Here is a 21,339-nt window from a genome sequence, read left to right on the forward strand (position 1 = left end):
GGACTACAGGTCTCACACTCCCGCTTCAGCTTTTGAGTTTTTTTAGGTGCCTGCTCACCAGAAAGTTAGGCTAGCATATCTCGATCTCCCCTGACCCCACATCCACCCTGCCTCGCCTCCCAAAGTGCTGATTTGCATTGAGCCACCGCTACCGCCTGTTTTATCTTAACTCTTACTAAAGAGTTGTTTTTCCCCTGTGACACTTTAAAATCTCAGTAGCTGTTTCTTATTTTTGTCATGTTCTTTTATTTTTCAGTTCTTTCTTCCTATTGAGTACTTTGGCCCTGTCTTTCATATTGGTAGCTTTCCTGCAATGGCAGGAGATCTGCAGCCATCAGGTCACATACGTGAATAAGGCTCTGAAGAGCTGACAGGATACCTTCTGTGGGTGGCCCAGGCTCTTCTGATAGTGGCCCCCCGCTGCAGAGTGGTCTAGGATCACAGATCTGTTCAGTTGGAGGATCCTCAGATGTTAACATCTGGAAGCTTTTCCCATGGGCTGGCCAGAATCTCCAGAATAGAACCACCCAGACTTGTTCCTGGGGCTACACACCTGCTGCAGGTGTTGTGGGAGCCAAGTTTGGAGCAGGAAACAGAAAGATCTCATTGTGGGTGTTGACTTCCACTCCATTCTCCATTTTCAGACTCACATTTACCCATGCACCACCCTCACCACTCTGCAAGCCCTCCCTATTTGAGTCTCTAGTTCCTGAGGATCCCTCTTTCAATTTCTCTGGAAAAAAAAAATCCTCCTCTCCTGCCTTAGGTGTGCTGAGTGGGAAGGAGGAGATAAGGAAGATTCTCTCTGCCCTGGAGGAAGTCCATGACACTTCCAATTCCTCCTCCAATTCCTCAGCTTTTCTGAGGGGCTCCATGCAAATTGGCTTGTCTTTTCTTGGTTTTGCTCTTTGAGAGTTGTAGCTTTCTTGGTGCTAATAGGTTAGTAATAACTTGTCAATTCACTTTCCATCTTCTAGAAGACTGTTAACATTTATTTCTACCTCTCCATTTCTCTGTATCCTTGTGGAACTTTACTTTTTTAAAAAACTTAATTACTTTCATTATGTTGGAGATTGGGAAGAGAGTAGAGATGAACATCATGTTGACACAACCATCTTTAATGGAAGTCTGATTATATCACTATTGGAAATGTTTGTTTCTTAGAGTTTGCTTCATTTTCCCGTTAGACTGTAGAATCCCATATTTGTCTCAGAATAACCTGAGGGTTCACTTTTCGTTCTATTTGAGCTTTCCTGGTGTATACCTTTCTTCATTTCCTTACAAGTCCTGAATAATCTTGTTCTAGCTCTTTTCTCCTCTTATCTTCATCTGTAAATGAAAGGGGCTGAGAGTTGGTTTCAAGCAGGAACTAGATGTGACATTTAGGAAATCTCCTGTTCAAGTTGCTTCTCTTGGCCTTTTCCTTTCAGTGGTATTTCCTGAAAACCTGACTTGCCATACTGATTTAAATGCCTGATACCAGTGTAAGGTATAGATGTGACTTCTCCTAGGAAAATAGATAAAGCTTTGGGGGTGAAATTGACAACAGAGTGTATCTCCTTTCTCTCTTTAGCCAGTGGGAAGGTTGGGTGACCTGGGGCTGTGGTCTTCCGGGAGGCCTCCATATGGTGTGCTGCCTGTCCTTAGAGTCCATCCAGACCTGAGGGCTACTTAGCTGAATTTTTTAGTAAATGATGTGGGATTCAGTTGCATCATCTCTATGAAGACTCTCATGTTGACTTATCATTACATAGGGCTGATGGTGGCAGTGGTTCTACACCTTGACAAGTGAACGCTTTCTGCAGGAAGGCTCTTTGGAAGACTGTCACATCACAGACAAGACAAGGAATATCATTAGTGAGGTCATTTTAAAATTCTCAGATCTTGGACTTGCTCTGGGCAGTGACTTTGCCAGCAAGTTGGAAGAGGGCACCAAAAGTATGCTCATCAAATTTGTGGCAGACATAAAACTGGAAAGGATGGCCAATGTAATCGATGACAAAAATATGTCTCAAAATGATGTGGATATGCTGGAATGCTAGGTTAAAAATAACACAATGACATTTCAAAGGGATAAATGTAAAATCTTATTTTGGAATTAAAAAATCAATGATACATAATGGTGGGAGAAAAAACTCTACTGGCAGTAGTTCTGGTAGAAAAAGACACTGAAGTTTTATTTGACTAAAAGCTCAATATAAGCCACTAAATCTGACTGAGGCAACTAAAAAGCTGCATTAATGGAATGTTAATGTATTGAACTCAGGAAGTAACACCCGTCTTCAATGGTTGGACCGCACCTGGTGCCTCATGTTTGCCCAGAGAAGGGCAATTAGCAGGTGCCTGATGGTCTGGAAGCATGTCTCAGGAGAAACCATGGAAGAAACTGAGTATATTTAGATGGAAAAGAAAACTGTCTTCTCCTTATTAACTGTGAAACTTAGGCAAGTTACCCAGAAGCCCCTGTAGCCTCTTGGATAAAATGTGGAAGGGGACCATTTCTCTGTGGTATAGGTAGGGGTAGAAAGCAGGAAGTACTGGATAAAGAGATTGGAGAGGTAGGAGGTGGGGATGGGACTGAGAACATATTCATAGCTCAGGATAAGGCATTCACGGTTTATCCTGAGCTGCAGGAAAATAATATGGGCACTGTATGATCTTTCAAATCAGGACATTCAGAGTGAAAGCCAGGTTTATTCAATACAACAGGACAAAAGGTACAAACCAGGGCTGTTTCAAGTACCCTAGACAAACCAGGAGGAAAGGCCATACTGCCGAAGAGCACTGTCAGTAGAGGACGTCTGCCTTTTGGGGTGGTGAGTGGCCTGCCTTTGGAGGCATCTAAGCAGGACTTGAATGAACTTCTTTTTTTTTTTTTGGAGACGGAATCTCGCTCTGTCGCCCGGGCTGGAGTGCAGTGGCTGGATCTCAGCTCACTGCAAGCTCTGCCTCTCGGGTTTACGCCATTCTCCCGCCTCAGCCTCCTGAGTAGCTGGGACTACAGGACTACAGGCGCCCGCCACCTCTCCCGGCTAGTTTTTTGTTTTTTTTTTTAGTAGAGATGGGGTTTCACCGTGTTAGCCAGGATGGTCTCGATCTCCTGACCTCATGATCCGCCCGTCTCGGCCTCCCAAAGTGCTGGGATTTTGAATGAACTTCTCTTGTGGACTAGCACAAGAGAAGTTGGGTGGAAATGAATGAAATGAACTTTCAGATCCTTATTAAGTACTGCTACAAGGGATGCTATGTTATGGGGATATATGAAACAAGTTAAACAGGAGCCATCCTGGCTCTCTGCAAATTCTTTTAGATGTGTATATTTGGCAAAAAGAGGGCAGAAAAAGGAACTCTGACCCTTTCTCAATGTAGAACTTCCTTCTGAAGGATGAAATTAACTTAAAGGTTCAGAATCTGTTCACCTGGAGCAATAATTCTGGTGTGCTCTGGAAGCTTTTTAAAAACACGGCTTCCCAGGGGGCCACCCTGGACTTAAAGTCAGAGGAGGGGAGGGGCACTTTAAGGAATGTGGTCTGTCCTAGGGCAACACTGTTCACATCTAGGGTGAGCATCCACCTACTGCATATTTATTAAATATTCGCGGGCTCTGTGCCTGGATCTGTGATAGCATCTGATCAAAGTCAATGTAGGAGCCATCACTTGACACTTTTAGTGGCTTAAAATAAACGTCGTGACAATAGCAAACACTGAGCAAATGCCAAAGCAGGTAGACAATCTGTCCCTTATTTAGTGGTCTGTTTTTCAGGCCTAGACTACCTTATCCTTACTGGTTAGAAGTATTATAGCCTGCTTTGCTAGTTATTACGAGAGACTGAAAATTGCTCTATGTGGAGGGTGAGGTCTTACTGGAGACTTGGAGCAGACAGGCATGGCCTGAAATTCTCTCTGGATGAGGAAGGTGTAAGGAAACACTGGCCTGAGCTACAATGAGTCGTCTTTTTAGGCCAGATGAATTACATTCTAGGTACAGAGAGAAGCTATTAAATTACTGTTTAGAATCTTTGGAGAATCATGGATAATAAATCGGACAGGAGCTGGAAAGCTGAGCTAGGCAAACATTTTCTAGGTTTGCAAAAATGAGAATACTGTGGATTTCACACACTGTAGATGAGAGAATCTGACATCATTTCCATAAAACATTCTTGAACAGGTTATGAAACAGGCAGTTTGGGAGTCGTTGGACAGGAGATGAGTGATCCCTAAATGCAAACACTGGCCCACTGAGAATGTTAAGCCAAAGCAGCATGATTTCTTTTTGGGAAAATTTAAGTTGCAAAGCCCTAAATAGAGCAAATACAGCGGAGGTGGCATATCTAGGATCCTGCAAGACTTTTGATGTGCACGTCAGTTCACACCCGTAGCTTCCTGGACAAGACTGGTGCATATAAACTGTATAATAGGACCGTCAGATAGTCAGATAGCATCATTCTTGTTTGAATGGCCTCTCCAGTGTTTCACAGGCAGGCAGACATTTGACGGTAGTCATTCTGTTGCCTATAAAAGTTTCCAGCCCTTTCCAGTCCTTACCATACCACTTGAGTGAATGAGTACCTAACCAGAGAGAATTCTCATGTGGGCTCTGTATCTTGGCCCCTGATTTGACACTTTACATCAGCAGTTTAGATGAGAATAAAGAGAACATGGAAATCAAAATGCTAAGTGATATGAAATTGGGAGGGAAAATGAATACTTTGGATGAGGCCATAAAGTTTTGAACAGATATGAATAGCTGGGCAATGGAGCTAAAGCCTACTGGAATCATTCTTTGTCACTCACTCCACAATATGAAATTCCCTATTTGTCTGGAACAGGCTAGGTTCTGAGATCAGGAGATGCACTTGCCATAGCAGGGAGAGCAAGAGGCGGATGTATCCTGTGATACTTTGGTGGAGGTCAGCCCAGGATGCTACAGGAGCACACATGAAATGGATCTCATGAAAGCTTGAGGTGGTTGAGGGCTTGGGGAGAGCTATTGAACCAAGCAAGGAGATCAGATATCTGGGGAAGGTGATATTTGAATGGTTTTGAAAAAAATGAGTTAGCTGTGATCCATGCTGGGGTGAGGGTGTTCCACATTCAGGCAGCAACTATAATGGTGTCATAACCAGGACCTGGGTGTGAGACAACATGGAAAACCAATTTGCAATGCTCATCAATGGCAGAGAACTGGAAGAGAGAGAGGTGTTACATATTTTTCTCACTTTAGTGTTCCCTGCTGCTGGAGTATAGAATGTGAGAAAGACTGTAGGGATACTCTAAAAGGGAGCAGTCGTAACATAAAGGGCATGCTCTTTTATCTCAGAGGCCAGCATTTTCCAAACCTACCTCATCATTAGAATCACTTGGCCCTTGTTACAAATGTTCTCAGGCCACTTTCTTGGAAAATCTGATTTCAGGTGTGTCAGAGTGTGTCCCAGGAATCCATTAAGAAGATTGCTAGTTAAGTTTGGGATATACTCTTATAGACCATGGGGAACTATTGGAGATTTAATATCAGGAATATGGTCATATTGGCATTAAAGTGGGCTGTTCTGGCTACCGTATATGGAATGATTTGAGAGGGGTAAATACTTTTGATAATCTAGGCCAGAAATCATGAGTGCCTTAAAAACATCAGTAATAGTAGACAGCTATTGGCTTGAGAGAGACTGAAGTGGAACCAAGTGGGTTTAATTACTACCTGGACGTAGAAAATGAGGGATGAGGACGAGGTGATTGATGGCAACAGTTTTCAGGCTTGGGCTTCTGGGTGGTGCCATTTATTGGGATAGAATCTTGCTTTGGTCAAGTTGAGTTTAGGCTGCTGGTGAGACATTGAGGTGGAGATATCCAGTAGGCAGATATATGGGTCTGGAGTCTAGGAGAGAAGTTTGGAGGAACATACAGATTTGCGGGCCCACCATCTACTATAGTAGTTAAAGTCTTGGGTAGAACTCAGATTGCTTGGGGAGAATGTTTAGATTGAGAGGAACAGATGGCCCACAACAGGAATCTGTGGACTACTCTATGAAAGAAAACTAATGAGGCTTTCAAATGGGAGCCCAAGGGGGAAAATACAGTGAAAGAAGAAGAAAGAGGAGAACATGGTGAAGGGTGTCAAGAGGAAGAGATCGCTGAGTGCTGCTGAGGGGTTCAGGTAAGAAAATAGTCATTAACGATTTCTGTGTACTTTCTATGAGTGAGCACGGCTGTGATTGTTTTACAAGTGTTGCCTCATTTAATCATCACAATAACCAGGTGAGGTAGCCCTTGTTATTTACGTCAAGGAAATATGGCGAAACTGAAGCAGCAGAAGGGGTAAATAACTTGACTAAAGGCACACAGTTGATAAATGCCAGGGCCAAGATTTGAACATAAATGAAAGGATGCCAAAATCCTGTGTGTTGACCACCACAATCACTTGTTAGGAAATACAGTGGTAAAAAGGCTACAAAGGGCCCGCAGAATTTAACGGGGTAGTCCTTCCTAACCTTGGCTCTGGCATGGTACTGAAGCAAACCACTGCACGGTGGGTTGAAGGCAAAACGAAGAAACAGACAGAAAGGGGAGATGACTTTCCAAAAAGGTGAGTGGCCAGTTATCAGAGGGTAATATGGACCAACAAGGGATGCTGTTTTAAGATAGGAAATTGTGTTTCAATGCCGAGAGGAAAGAGTAGGTAGAGAGAAATTGGTTTGAGATTCAAGAGAGGAAATTTTGGTTGAATTAAGATCTCTAAGGAGGCATGAGATAACAGAGTCCAGAACAGCCTAAAGGGAATTGCCTGGACTACAGGTGGAAATGTCATCCCTCTGGACCGGAAGGAAGGAGCGATATAACATGAGGAGGCAAGAGGAGGGGAAGGATTATCTCTGTGAAGCAGGATGTAAGGTCTTATTCTGAGGGGTGGCTTGTTGGGTGAAGTAGTATTAGTCGACCTCAGCAGGCCTGTCAAATAACTTTAGCCATCAGCTTCTTTTTGCCAACTGAGATGGTTCCTATTGGACTTCCCCCTTCTGGCTCTCCTTTCTCCTTTTCTCCTCCATTTCTGGAGCCTGTGTAGAACCTTCATTTTCAAGTGCTGCTTGTTGCTGTCATAAGTGGTGCTTTTCCATTCGGGAACAGAAAAGAAACTCTCCTGATAAAATCCAGTAGACTGGAGTGGGGTGAGGGGAAGGAACAGTGATTACTCTTCTTTCCTTTTATCCCTCAGGGAAGGAAGGGGACGAGGATGGGGTGGAGGGAAGTAGTGAAGGCCACAGAGGTGGGAAGAACCAGGAGGTGGGCTGGAGCAGAGCCAGCATGTTTAGCAAGCAAAGCAGATAAAGATTAGAGTAACCATGACAACAGGCTACTGGCAAAGGCGCTCAGCATTTGGGGAGGAAGGAGGGAGGTGTAATGGCTTAGCTGGGTATAAGCCCAGAGTTTTGGAAAATGCCGTGTCTTCCCGCAGGGCTCTGGGCTGTTAGAGAAATCACCATAGTCACCAATAGTGAGCGCGAGGGAAAGAAAGGAGAGGGCCCACAGGAAAGATTAGTAGGTGAGGTGGGCTGTGCCGGTTCAAAGAAAGAGGGAGTAACTCCTCCGTGACTGGAGGCATAGAAGAGGATTAGGAGGATTCCACGTTGATTGCCTCAGTCTATCTGTGTGTCTTCTGGGTGCATACATTTTTCCATTTAACTATTTTCTCACTCACACTGGTGAGCAAAGGTGCCACAACTAGTATGCATTTTTGTTTCTAGTTTTTCAGGATACCACATTTTTTACTTCTGGACAATGAGGCATGAGAATATCAAGAGAATATCAAGACTCTTTTTAAAAATTTTTTCTGAGGATGCTCAAAGTGTGTGTGAGGCAGGAGGGACGAAAAGGAGGAGAGAGAAACAGAGAAAGAAAGGGAGAATGAGTTCATATTGGTGTAACCTCTTCACCCAGCCTAGGCCTGTAATTAGTTAAGAGTTTCTTGGAAATCTTTTACCCTTGTTCTATTGCGAACCACTTCTATAGCTGCTTGAGAATCTCTATCAATAAGAATGTAGAGGGGCTGGCCGTGGTGGCTCATGCCTGTAATCCCAGCATTTTGGGAGGCCGAGGTGGGCAGATCACTCTGAAGTCAGGAGTTCGAGACCAGCCTGGTCAACATGATGAAACCCCGTCTCTACTAAAAATACAAAACTTAGCCCGGCATAGTGGCAGGTGCCTGTAATCCCAACTACTCAGGAGGCTGAGGAAAGAGAATCGATTGAACCTGGGAGGCAGAGGTTGCAGTAAGCCGAGGTCATGCCATCGCACTCCAGCCTGGGGCACAAGAGTGAGACTTCGTCTCAAAAACATAAAGAAAAAAAAGAATTTAGGGCAGCCATAGAAAAGAATGAAATTATGTCATTTGCAGCAAAATGGATGGAGCTGGAGGCCATTATCTCAGTGAACTCAGATAACTAAGTGAACTAAGAAACAGAAAATCAAATATTGCGTGTTGTCACTTGTACGTAGGAGCTAAGCAGTGGGTAAACATGGACATAAACATGAAAGTAATAGACACTGAGGGCTCCAAAAGCTGAGGGAGTAGGAGAGGGAGGGGGTTGAAAAATTACCTATTGGGGACAATGTTCACTGGGTAATGAGTATACTAGAAGCCCAGTCCCCACTAGTATACAATGTACCCATGTAACAAACATGCACATATATCCCCTGAATCTAAAATAAAATTAAAAAAACTTAAGAAGAATATAGATACTTTGAAAATCTGTGAATATAGTTGTTCCTCTGTGAGTAAGCCCAAAGCACCTATATGGGAAAAGTAAAAAAATGGTATGATTACAGACAAATGGTGCTTTAGGTTTGAGTATCTGTCTCCTGATAACACCCAGTGTGATCTTGCCCAAAAAAGTACCAACACTGTTGGGGAAAGACATATCAGACTTTTCCTCAGTCTGATATGTCAGACTGAGATATATGTATGTGTGTGTGTGTGTGTGTGTGTGTGTATATATAATTATTATTTTTTTGAGACAGTGTCTTGCTCTGTCACTTAGACTTGAGTGCAGTGGTGCAATCTTGGCTCACTGCAACCTCCACTTCCCAGGTTCAAGTGGTTTTCCTACCTCAGCCTCCCAAGTAGCTGGGATTACAAGCACCCACCACCATGCCCAGCTAATTTTTGTATTTTTAGTAGAGATGGGTTTTCATCGTGTTGGCCAGGCTGGTCTCAAACTCCTGACCTCAAGTGATCTATCCACCTCGGCCTCCCAAAATGCTGGGATTACAGGTGTAAGCCACTGCACATGGCCTCTGAGATATGTTTTTAATATGAAGTGTATCACAAACATGGCTTTGAGAGGAGAGTTCACTCCCTTCCTTTTCTACCAGACTACCACTTCGTTGCCTATAGAAATGGGTGCTGGAGCTACCACTTGGGCCAAGACCTGCGGCCCAGAATAAGCCTCAGGGAGGTAGGAGCCCCATAGCTCACCCGGGGGCTCATGGAACCCCACTGGTTCCATAGGTGTGGGTGTCACAGATATCATTGCTAAGATTTCTCCATTTTGCTTGAGGAGGGGGTAGTAAAGTGGATTCATTTCCATTTCCAAATCTCTTCGAAATAAGCGTGTATAGCCCAATATATTGGAAAAAGAAGGTTCTTTTGTACAAAGGAAACTTAAACCAGGAGATACAGGACTTGAGCTTTGTTCTAAACTGTCACAAGTAGCTGTGAAAAGAGAAAACATAAAGAAGACTGATTTCCCCAGGGTGCAGAGGAGAACAAGCTGTCTCAAAGTTGGAAAGAGTGTGTGCGATTCCCCAATTTCGCTATATGCCTTAAACTACTTTTTAAAGAAATATCTACTTCTGCCAGGTGGATATAGTTATCTTGTTCTTCTCAGCCACATTCTAACTCATGAACACATAGATCTGGCCAGCAGTGATGTCAAGTGCCCAGTGCCCTGGGGAACCGGCTTGGCATTGAGATTTTATTGGTTTAGAGAGATTTCCTGAACAAATGTTGAGCTGGTTGCCAGGTTCTGGCTTGAACAATTTTTTTTTTTTTTTTTCTAATAGGAAGTAGAGGTGGAGGGACAGGTGTTGAGGGTCAGATAATGGGTACAGTTTTAGACATTTTGAATATGAGCCATTCCCTTCTAGCGGGTCAGGAGAATGGTCTCTGACAGGGAGCGAATGTTGGGACTCCTTACCATATGGGAGTAGCTGGGGCATGAAAGTGGATGACTTCTAGGGAAATTACATGGAGAAGAAGAGGGGCTGAACACAGAATCCCAGCTAACACCAACGGTTAAGAATGGGAAGATGAGAAGCCTGGGAAGGAGAGGGTGTAGGAAAACTGGAAATGAATCATACACAAAAGTTAGATGAAGAAAGAGTGGTAAAGAGAAGGAAGTGGTTACCAGTGTCTGTGGCTGAAGAGCAGGACTGAGGAACGCTAAGGGGTTCTGTCTCCATGGGGATGGTATTGCTGACTGTGGAGAGATATTTTTCCGAAAGTGGGGTGGGGGAAGCCCGAGGACCCAGGTTGAAGAAGTGGATGCAACGTTAAGTGAAGCAGAACACAGAGTTGGTACCCAGGGCACCAGTGGTGCTTTGAAAAGTCAGGGGCAGCCTTCATGCCTTTATTTTGGAAAGGATTAAAAAAAAAAAATCCTGGAGAATGTTTACTGAGAAATTCCAGAGAAGAAACAAATACTAAAGGGAGATAGTAAAAAATATAACCAAACAATTATATACTCCAAAACACATCCAAAATATATGGAACCCACATGGTTGAGAGAAGAAGGCAGATAAATATATCTGGGTGAGAAGTTGAAAACTAAATTGTGGGTAGGTATTAGTGGTCCTTGTGTGGTTAGGACTGGTCTTTGGAATGGAAGGGCAAGGGAAATGTGTTGGGCAGTTAGCCTTAGGAACACGGTACTAATCAACTCTTAAATCTACACAATGTAGTCTCTGAGGCAAGTTCATTTTAAAATTGGAACTAAATTTTTTTTTTTTAAACCCACAAGTCAAAATACTTAGTCTTTTAGATCGTAGAGATGGATGAAGTTAAATAGCTCTTTAAGAACAGCACTGCATGGAAAATAACTAGGTTTACTAGCTAAGTTTAGCATATAAAGCTCTTTACTGAATGGCTTCTTTGTCAACCCGAGGCTGGAGGAGTTCAGTTCCTTTTTATTTGGTGAATTCCTTAATTGGATTTTGTTTGCCGATCTTACTTTCTCACATTGTAAGATTTTAATAAATCATTATAATCATTCCCTCATGTCTTGCAAAAATAACCTTTCTGACGGTTCCCGAATGACTTTTTTTCCTCTGTGTTTGCATCATGGGATTATTAGTGTAGCTTACAAATGAATCAGAAAAGGGCTGTGCAGCCGAGGGTATATTTCCATCATTTTCTAGGCGTGAACTTGGAGCATGATAACCAGGAGCCTGTGAGGTCACGCTCGTCTGGGAGGGCACAGCAGGTCTTGGCATATTATCTCCTGTCTGGATTATTGATGAGATCCACTGCTTGGAAACAGAAGAGAGATCTCCTATCTGCTTGGTTATTAAAGCCTCTGCAGGAAACAGGTTTATTGGTGATATATGTACACTGGGGCTTCTGTTGCATTCTCAGCTCAGATTCTTTTGTGTCTGTTAACTGTTGATGATTGCATAAGGAAGAACTTCTTATTTTGTTCAACTGAAGTGTTTGGTGAATGTCTGGCTCAAAATATACCTCTCCTAAGAACCTTCCATGACTGACCTTTTGCAAGGCTGAATGACTTGCTTGGTTACCCATTTAGGAAGTGGACCAGGGACCCAAGTTGCTTTCTTTCAATTTTCAGTGTTTTGCAGTTTGCTCTTTGGCTTGTAGATGCCAACACTTAGAGTTTATATAGTCAGTTTCTGCGATCCTGAGATGTAATTTTTTTTTTTTTTTTTTTAATAATTGCAGGTGGTTGTTTCTCCTCCTACAGTTTCTGTTTAGCCTCTTCCTCATCCATTATCCTTCAGGCTGTGTCTGAAGTGGGCATAGGAGAGAGTGCCCTTCCCATGGCCTGCACAGTGTTCACAGCCTATTTCCTGTTGATGGCTCTTTTGGAGAAGTTGGGGTTCTCTTGGGGGATTGGCAGTTACAAGATTTTTCAGACGAGGCCTGTGGTTGATTTGGCAATTCAATGCCCTAAGAGACATAAGAGCATTCAGGTCGATTTGTTGCCACTTCGTTCCATGTGTGGGTGACCAAGGCAAAGAACTCAATCTAGACATAGAAGCAACTTTTAAGCCTGAAAAGCTCACTTGTCTCGATTTTCTGTTTCTTCCTCCTCCCTCTGCCCTTAAACTAAAGGCAACTATCTTGAGACTATGTGGAAAAAATAGGCTTGGATGGAAAGGTACACCCTTAATCTAATGTTTTCCATGGATTGGCCCCCTCATTTGGTGGGGAGCTCTTCATAGGACATGTTGAAAATGACCTCACGTCTTTATCATTTTTTAATTTATATTTCGTTCCATAATGAACTGTTTTTTGCTACTTGTAACAAAAGGATTCCTGATAAATGCCTCCTGAGTTTGGAGTCCTATTTTATTCTTCCTCTCTGTAGCTGCAGGATCTAATATATACCTAATTTATAATCTGTGTAGGTGCCAATTACATATGTAATTGTGTAAGTATATGTATATAAAAACTTAGAAGCAGATATGGCCCGAGAGCAAAATAAAGAAATAAAGTTCTTAAAACATACAAAGAAAAATATAATGTAGGAGAAAGAAAGCAGACGTTTTGAAGTATGCATTGTTTGAGCCTTTATGCATCTGTCAAACAACCCTGAAAGTTCCAGCACGTGTGATATTTTAAATTTTGCTCCCAAATGGAGAACTGCATCTTCCCAGCCCTCTGCTGTGAGTCAAACTACTCAAGCAGGGCTGTGGCTGTCAGTGTGAAGCCAGCTCTTCCAAGGACCCAGGGGAAGCTGCCATCGCTGCCATTTCTGCCTCTGCCTTGCTTTGCTCAAAAGTTGGCAAATGCTGGTCATGTCGTGGATCTATTTATAGTAGGCACACGTCTACCCACCTTGTTCTTTTCTTAGCATCAGCTTGACATGCTATCAATTATCCATGAGGTGAATGACAACACAAGGGAAGTTATTTGAGGCAGGTGCCCTGAGGTGAGAGATGAGGGGGTGGCAGAGGTCGCATAGTGACAGCTCCGAATGAAAAGGGTAAAACAAACGTCCCTTGCTGCATCTGGACGGTGAATGATTGCAGACAGGTTGGTGGGAAACCCTGAACTGGTCACACAGCGGTCTCCCACTACCCTTCTTCCCTGTGCCTGCTGATGTTTGAAAAGCCCATTTGAAACAGACAGGGGGCAGAACCTGAAGATGTGATCTCCCTCCAGTGGAGGTCATTTTTGTTATTCTCTTAAGCCACAGGAGGGGAGGACACAAGGATCTCCTGAGGACAGGGGGTGGATGTGGCAAAGGCTGATACTCTTCCTCCATGTAGAGGCATTTCTGGTGGGAGTGAAGCAGCCACTGGGGGATGAAAATAGGGTGCCCCATTCCTCACTGCCTCTGAACCAGCAGGGAGGCTATTCCTGGCAGCAGCAGTGTACCTGCCCCTGGCCCACAGTGCCTCCCACCTCCCTTACATAAGCCCCCTGACCCTCTTGGATTCTAGACTACTCTGTTTTTGCTCCTCCTCACTAACAACTTAGTTTCCCTTTGGGGGAACTACTACTTCTTCTCCTCCTCCTCTATCCTCCTCCTCCTCCTCCTCCTCCTCCTCCTCCTCCTCTTCCTCCTCCTCCTCCTCCTCCTCCTCCTCTTTTTTAATGTTGTAATAGAAACATTGATTGCCCATTTCAGTGGGACTGGCTACCCTGGTGTCTTTTTCTTTTTTATATGCCATTAATTTGGGGCTGCTCTGCGGGAGCTGGTGGCATTTACTCTCAAAGCAACTCTAACGATGATGCTGATGTTATTGTTTTAACTCCAGGAATTGAATTGCTCATGGCAGTAGAGGCGACTTCTGCTTTGTCTGTAGCCTCATAGATCACCCTTCCTGTCTATGTCCTCTGCCCACCTTGGATTTTGAATGTGAAGCGAGAGAGAAAGATTGAATTATGGTCAAAGAGAGTGGAAAGCAAATTAATTAAACCTCTATCAGCCTTGCCTTCAGATATAAACTGACTCAGACTTTACAACCCGTTCCTCTGTAAGTTTGCTCAACTCCCCTCCTCCTGCTCCCACTCTGTTCCATTCCTTTGGGCAATGAGGTACTAAACTGCCTCTGTGATATGTGTGTGTGCTGATTCCTTGGGGATGGAGCAGCTGTGCCCTGAAAGGCCTGGAAACCCTCGCAAATTTCCTAAGTACATGTGGTGGGCACTCCAGCAGTCGCTGGCAGACTCTCCCAGGGATCCCGGCTGAGTTTAATACTGTCTGCCAGGCTAATCCACTTTCCGGGGCAGTGTCTAGCACCAGAGTCTCTCTGTCTGCAAGTATCTTGGCCATTTAAATGACTCCAGGTTCCTGGGGATCAGTTTGCAGCCTTTGTTATCTTTTGGCAGAGCCACCTTGCTTTTCCTTTCTCATCTTCTCTGTAGTCAGACCACTCAAGTGTAACTTTGTTTATTATTTAGGGACCTCATGGGGAGAAATTGAGATGATTATCCTGGGTACAGAATAACCAGCTTCCAAGTGGGTATAGTGTGTGTATGCACATTTGTATGTACTAGCATGCACTAGTAACACATGTATGTTTGTGAGTAATAGTGGTTGTCTCGGAAGGATGAGTAGGGTTTGGATGAATCTCTTGCAGGAACCAAAACAGGTGCAAAATACCCGTGTCAGAGTCCTCAGGTGGCTGGTGAGTGGAGGTGTAGCAGGACAAGCAGCAGATAAAACCCCTCAGACACTGAGTTAAAAAAGGAAGGGCTTTATTCAGCTGGGAGCTTCGGCAAGACTCACATCTCCAAAAACCGAGCTCCCCAAGTGAGCAATTCCTATCCCTTTTAAGGGCCCACAACTCTAAGGGGTTCCGCGTGAGAGGGTCGTGATCGATTGAGCAAGCATGGGGTGTGTGACTGGGGGCTGCATGCACCAGTACTCAGAATGGAACAGAACAGGACAGGGATTTTCACAATGCTTTTCCATACAATGTCTGGAATCTATAGATAACATAACCGGTTAGGTCGGGGTCAATTTTTAACCAGGCCCAGGACATGTCGCTGGGCTGTCTGCCTGTGGATTTCATTTCTGCCTTTTAGTTTTTACTTCTTTCTTTGGAGGCAGAAATTGGGTATAAGACAATATGAGGGGTGGTCTCCTCCCTTAGAGGAATTCCCTACATTTTGTTCTAAGTTATAACCAAAAAAAATGAAGTTTATAAATATGAGGCCTTTCTTTTCCCTCTTTGTAGACTAACGTTTGTGAACCAGGACCCCCTATTGATACCTTTTTGGGGATTGTGGGATCTGACTTTTTTTTTTTTGTATTGTTGATTTTGCTATTTCTGAGGGATGGGAGTTCACCACCCACACTTTTCTGCTGTTACTATTTGACCACCTCTTTCTCTTTGTTCCCCCCACAACTTTCATTATCCAGAGAGAGATCTTTTGGAATAGGATAGAAGAGGTTTCTGGGGATAAGTTCTGGAAATAGCCAAATTTTTAGTCTGAAGGGCACTGTAGTAGGATTTATGATTCTGAAACGTAGTGATTGTATGTAGTTATGTATTTGGGTACACAGCCTTATGTACATTGCATTAAATACATTTAAATAATTGGATAATGCCTAGATATAATTAATAAAGTGATGCTGTTTTGTTTCTTTTGTTATTATCATGTTATTATTTTATTTTATATTATCTTATGCTTGCTTTTTGGTTCTGAGGTTGATTGCAAGGGTTAGAAAATGACAGCGTACAGGTCAATTTTTGTAAATAAAGATTTTTTTGGAATGCAGGCTGGCTCATTTGTTTATATATTGTCTATAGTTGCTTTTGTGTTACAATAGCACAGGTAAGTAGTTGTGACGCAGATTATATGGTCAACAAAGCTTAAAATATTTAGTATTTGACCCTTCAACCAGGTTTACACCCTCTGGTTTAATTTACTCTTTTCCTTTGCATACTTTTTTTTTTGAGACAGAGTCTCGCGCTGTCGCCCAGGCTGGAGTGCAGTGGCCGGATCTCAGCTCACTGCAAGCTCCACCTCCCGGGTTTAGGCTATTCTCCTGCCTCAGCCTCCTGAGTAGCTGGGACTACAGATGCCTGCCACCTCGCCCGGCTAGTTTTTTTTTTTTGTATTTTTTTGTAGAGACGGGGTTTCACCGTGTTGGCCGGGATGGTCACAATCTCCTGACCTCGTGATCCGCCCATCTCAGCCTCCCAAAATGCTGGGATTACAGGCTTGAGCTACCGCACCCGGCTCCTTTACATACTTTCAAAAGTGCTGGAACAATACTTTCAAACGGGCTAGTGTCTTTAATGGAAGAATGAGTCATTATCTGTACTCAAGGATATTCTAAACCAATCAGAAGAGCTTGAGAGATACATCTGAAATGTGTATAGGAACACATATGATAAAAATATATGAAAAGATACTCAGCAGATGTTTGTCAGATGCCACCAAGTACAAGATAGCTTCTCATGTGCTATGAGAGGTACTCGGTGAATGGAATACATCTTATTCTGAGAGTTAACTGCCCAATAGGAGAAATCTGCCAAAATAACAGAGATGTCTGATAGTGACTATAGACAATATACATTTTTATAAAACTGAAAGGAGGTAGAGTGACTTCTGTAGCCTAGTCTATGTGTAGAAAATTTGGAATGGAAATTAAGAAACTGTAGTGATGACTGCTGCTTCTAACAGTAAAGGAAATGTTTATGTGTAGCTTCCAGATGTTTACTGAAGTAGAACCTTAGTAAGTTATTTGACATGAAGCCTAGAGTTATAACAGACACAAAGATGCTTCGTTTCAAGCCTTAGATAGGAACAAAAATATGATTAAAACCAAAATCAGCCTAGAACTAGAAGTGGCCTTTGCAGATCATCTACTAATATCCTGCTCATTTTGCAGCTGAAAAGACTGGGGCCGAGAGATCTAGTTGTATAAAATTGTCTCTGAAACCTAGGACTTTTGACTTCCTGGTCTTTACTGAATTCCAGTGTAATTTTTTAAATTTTCAAGCCAAATTCTCTATGGATGTGGAGAATATCTTAGAATTCTCAGCATGAAGTCTTTCGCTGCCTTAAAGACTTCCATTAACATGCTGTTCCTTTCCTTTATCCTCCTGAGTCCCCAAGGTCACAGATGTGGCAGTAAAGTATGGAAAAGCCACTCAGGACTCTGTCTTCTCCACAGCGCCTTGTTGAACTGCTTGTGGGGGTGATGTTCAGGGGCTGGGCTAGGGCATTCTACTAGAGTGCCCAATATCTTTATACAGATGCTGATTGCTGCCCTGAATATCCACAGCAGGAATTTTTTTGAGAGGGAGATGAGTGTGAGCAATTGGGAAAATGGCCCACAGGTAATGGAAGGAGGGAACCTTGAGTTTCCTTTTAACTGCCAGTCAGTAATTCTTTGTTCATTTATTCAAGTATTTATTAAGCACCCACTATGTGCCAGGCTTTGTTCTGGGCACTTGGGATACGGCAGTGATCTACACAGGATCCTGCCCTTGAAGGCTTTGCATTTCGGTGTGCTTCATGGTGGAGGAGTGTGTTTTTCATGGTGAAGCCATTTGGAATCTGCCAGGTTGAAACGCTGGACCTGGAGTAGGAAGACCTGAGTCTGGGCCTCAGCACCACCCCCTCACCAGTTCTACAGCCCTGTGCATCTCATTTCTCTGCAGCCAAGTCCTTTCTTGCTAGAACCTTCATCTCGGCTCCTCTAGGTCAAGGATATCTTTCTTCTTTATTCTAGTGCTTGCCTTCTTATCTGGTTTCCCCACTTCTTGGCCTTAGTTTCTCCTGATATGTTCTTCTGTCCGGTTGCCTCTTGCTGGGTCTCCCTGATGCCAGTTGTGTGTCCCTGTGCAGGTGTCTGTTCTCCTGTGACAGTATGTTCTGCCTGTTTGTACTTTCCCAGTCTTTGCAGCCACTTCTGCTCCTACCCAACCCCACTGAGCAGGTCTAGCTCCATATCCTGGATCCCACCCATAGGCTTATCCATACCGGGGAGAGTTCCACCCCTAGCTATGTCTGGAATCAGGACTTGCTGCATGTTGATTCACTCATTCAGCAGTGTTTATTGAGCACCATTCCAGGTAGGGATGTGATCGGAAAAAGATAGGGATGTGATCAGAAAAAGATCTAGTCTTGGTGCTCGTAGATCTCATGTGAACCAATGAGGAATCAGAATTGAATTTTGATTAAACTCAGGAACCCTGATTCCTCAAGCAAAATGATAAATTTGGAGTAAACTTCAACAACCCTTTAAGCTCAAACACTCAGTCTACAAAATTTCTCCATTTCAGTCATTTCTCCCTAGCCCTTAAATCTTTCTCTGTCTACAAGCTGCCTGACTAACGTATTCAGCTAAGGTTATAAAAGCAACCAGCCAAAGAGAAGTCAGAGAGTGAAGATGAGAGAAAAAAGCCAAGAATGCCATAGATCCTGGATCAGGTGGGCCAGCTAGGGGAGCAAGGTGGGAAGTGAAAGCTTTTTGATGCCTGAGATCAGTGGTTTGAGTGGGGAGCTTGCTTGGAAAAAATCAGCAGGGTCCACAGAAATGAAAGGGGATGTCTACCAGGAGCAGCTAAGAAGAGCGGGGAGGGAGGACTGGGGGGCTCCTGGTCCTCACCTTGTTTTAGGGTGCTGCCCTTGTGCCTTTTTCAATTAAACAGAAACAGCAGCTATTTGGGGTTTTGAGCATGGAAAGGCGGAGGACAGAGGAGCTGTCTATGTTAAGAATCTGGTTTTACTATTTATTGAAATAAAATGGCCAGAGCTTGAAGGAAAAGGTAATTAGATTTATAAATAGTTGCCGATCACTCTTGTGAATAGTATATTCTGTTGTCTCCACAAATAATCCTGGAGACATCACCTGCATGTCAATATTTGGTTCAGAAAATATAATCACTGGTTGCTGTTATTGTCTACAAGGCATGATACTAAATTATCTTGTCATCCAACTCAGTTTGTATCATTATCTCTTAGTAATTTTATTGGAAGAAACCAGTAACTTGTAAATCATAAAAAGATGAATAATCCCAGTTATAAATTCCTTCCCTTAACAGATGTCTTTAAGACCACCTGACTTAAATTCTCAATGCTGACTAATTTTTTTCTAATGGTTTTTAGAGAGCTGCATCATGATTTGTGTGATGGGATATATTTGGGAATGGTGGATTTAAAATGGATTTCTGATAGTATATTGAGAGTGTATATTTTTGGAAAAATTGAAAGTAGAAAAATATACAGAAGAAAATAAAAGTTCCCCATGGCTTTCCCTTTTCCAAGAAATAATACTAGACTATCAGAGGACTGTGAGGGCAGATACATTGTCTGTTTTATGCTCTGTGCCTGTGTCAAAAAGTGCCTAGCAAATAGAAGGGACTCAATAAATAGTTGTAAGATGACCAAATGAATATTTTGTGCATTTCCTTCAAGACTTTTTTCTATAGATATATGTATGAACACTATATAATAATGATTACTTTTATATCTTTAAATAATGTTCTATATTTCTGTTTTATATTCCGCCTCTGGTTTTTTTTTTTTTAAACCACAATAGAGGTGTTTATATAAGTTTTTCGGGGGATCAGAAGAAAGTATAATACAAATAGTATTATATGTGGAGTGATTTTAAATGTTTTGTTTATATTTTAATAGTTAGTGACTAAGAAATTTGAAGTCTGCCTTCCTCCTTTGCCTTAGTTCCTCATCTACAAAACTGTATTCGTAGAATTGGCACTTAGGTACAGATAGCCAGTGTTCAGGGATGTTGATGATAAAATGATGATAGATTGGATTAAGAGCTTATGTACTAGAGTCAGAAGAGCCTGAATTTGAATCTTTTCCCTCCCACAGTGTTAGATTATGTGACCTTGGGCAAGTGACCTTGGACAAGTAAGTGTCTTACCTTTATAAATCTTATTTCCTTGTCTGTAAAATGTGTTTGCATTTGTTAGGATTTGCTAGAGTGTGTTGCCATAACAAGTCCTGGAATCTAATCAATTTAGCACAACAAAAGAGTGTTTCTTGCTCACACAAAGTCTGAGAAGAGCCTGGCTAGTGGGTGGCAGTAGGGGTTTAGGTTGCCTACTCCTTGTGGTGCTGCCATCCCATCTAAACAGATCTTTAATGTCTCTGCAGCAAAGGAAAAAGAAGCTTGGTGATAGTGTTACTGGTAGAAGGTGTCCAGGTTCTTGGTGTCTTGAACAAAGAATTGGACAAAACACAAAGCAAGGAAGGAATGAAGGGTTTAATACACTCCATAGTGTGGGAGCTGGCCTGAGTATAGGAGCTCAAAGACCCCGTTACAGAATTTTTGGGAGTTTACATACCCTCTAGAGGATTCCACTGGTTACTTTGGTTATGCCTTATGTAAATGGAGAGGATGTAAAGTTACAGTCATAAATGGAGAGGATGAAGTAAAGTTACAGTCATAAATGGAGAGGATGAAGTAAAGTTACAGTCAGTTACAGAGTATGCCCTATGGAGAGGGTATTTTCTGTTATAGCTGAAGTGTGAATCGGCCTTATGTTCCCTGCCTTCAGACCCTATTTTCCTGCCTCAATGGCACACTAGCTCTTGCTGCCTCGACATTGAAGTTACACATTACATATTACTTCTGCTCACATTTCATTGTGCAGATCTAGTCATATGGCCACACTTGAGTACAAGGCCTGAAAGTAAACTTTTTGGGTGCTTAGGAAGAAGAGGAGACCCTGAAATAGGTAAACGCTAGTAGTTTTTACAACGGAAGTGAGTAATAGTAACGTCAATCAAACTTGGTGTGATCTAATCCCCTCCTGGCCTGTGATTAAAAAAAAAAAAATAGGATTACACTTTAAAAAAACCCCAAAAAACTAAATTATTAGGCCAAGGAGCTTCCCACTAGCAATTTGCTAGAAATAAATTCTCCTCGAAATGCCTTTTAATGATTTTGAGGAATTCCCAGGGTCCTGACTCCTGGGTATTTTCAAAGAGATCTTTTAGGTTTCCCCATTCTAGTCCCTTCATCTCGCCCCAGGCTAACTCTGATGTTTTGAGAGGAATTCTGTGTTGTGCCTGTCTGTCCCCCATTGGTGGCCACTGCTCTCCCTAGTTCTTTTCAGGACACGATAAGGCTGAGTTTATGACAACGTATTAAAGTCTTGAGGATAAAGCCA

General features: G+C 42.8%; 1 protein-coding gene and 1 long non-coding RNA gene across 12 annotated transcripts in view; both read left to right on the top strand.

Moving 5' to 3' along the window:
- The window catches only part of DGKI (diacylglycerol kinase iota), a 459,603-nt gene that overhangs the window by 83,007 nt on the left and 355,257 nt on the right, over nt 1-21,339 (top strand). The window lies entirely within an intron of this gene.
- On the top strand, nt 3,065-21,029 carry LOC116274461. Its single transcript, XR_004183113.1, has 2 exons — nt 3,065-6,583; nt 20,036-21,029. It is a non-coding gene; the product is annotated as an uncharacterized LOC116274461 (long non-coding RNA).

Source organism: Papio anubis, chromosome 4, assembly GCF_008728515.1.
Source record: "Papio anubis isolate 15944 chromosome 4, Panubis1.0, whole genome shotgun sequence".
Taxonomy (NCBI): Eukaryota; Metazoa; Chordata; class Mammalia; order Primates; family Cercopithecidae; genus Papio; species Papio anubis.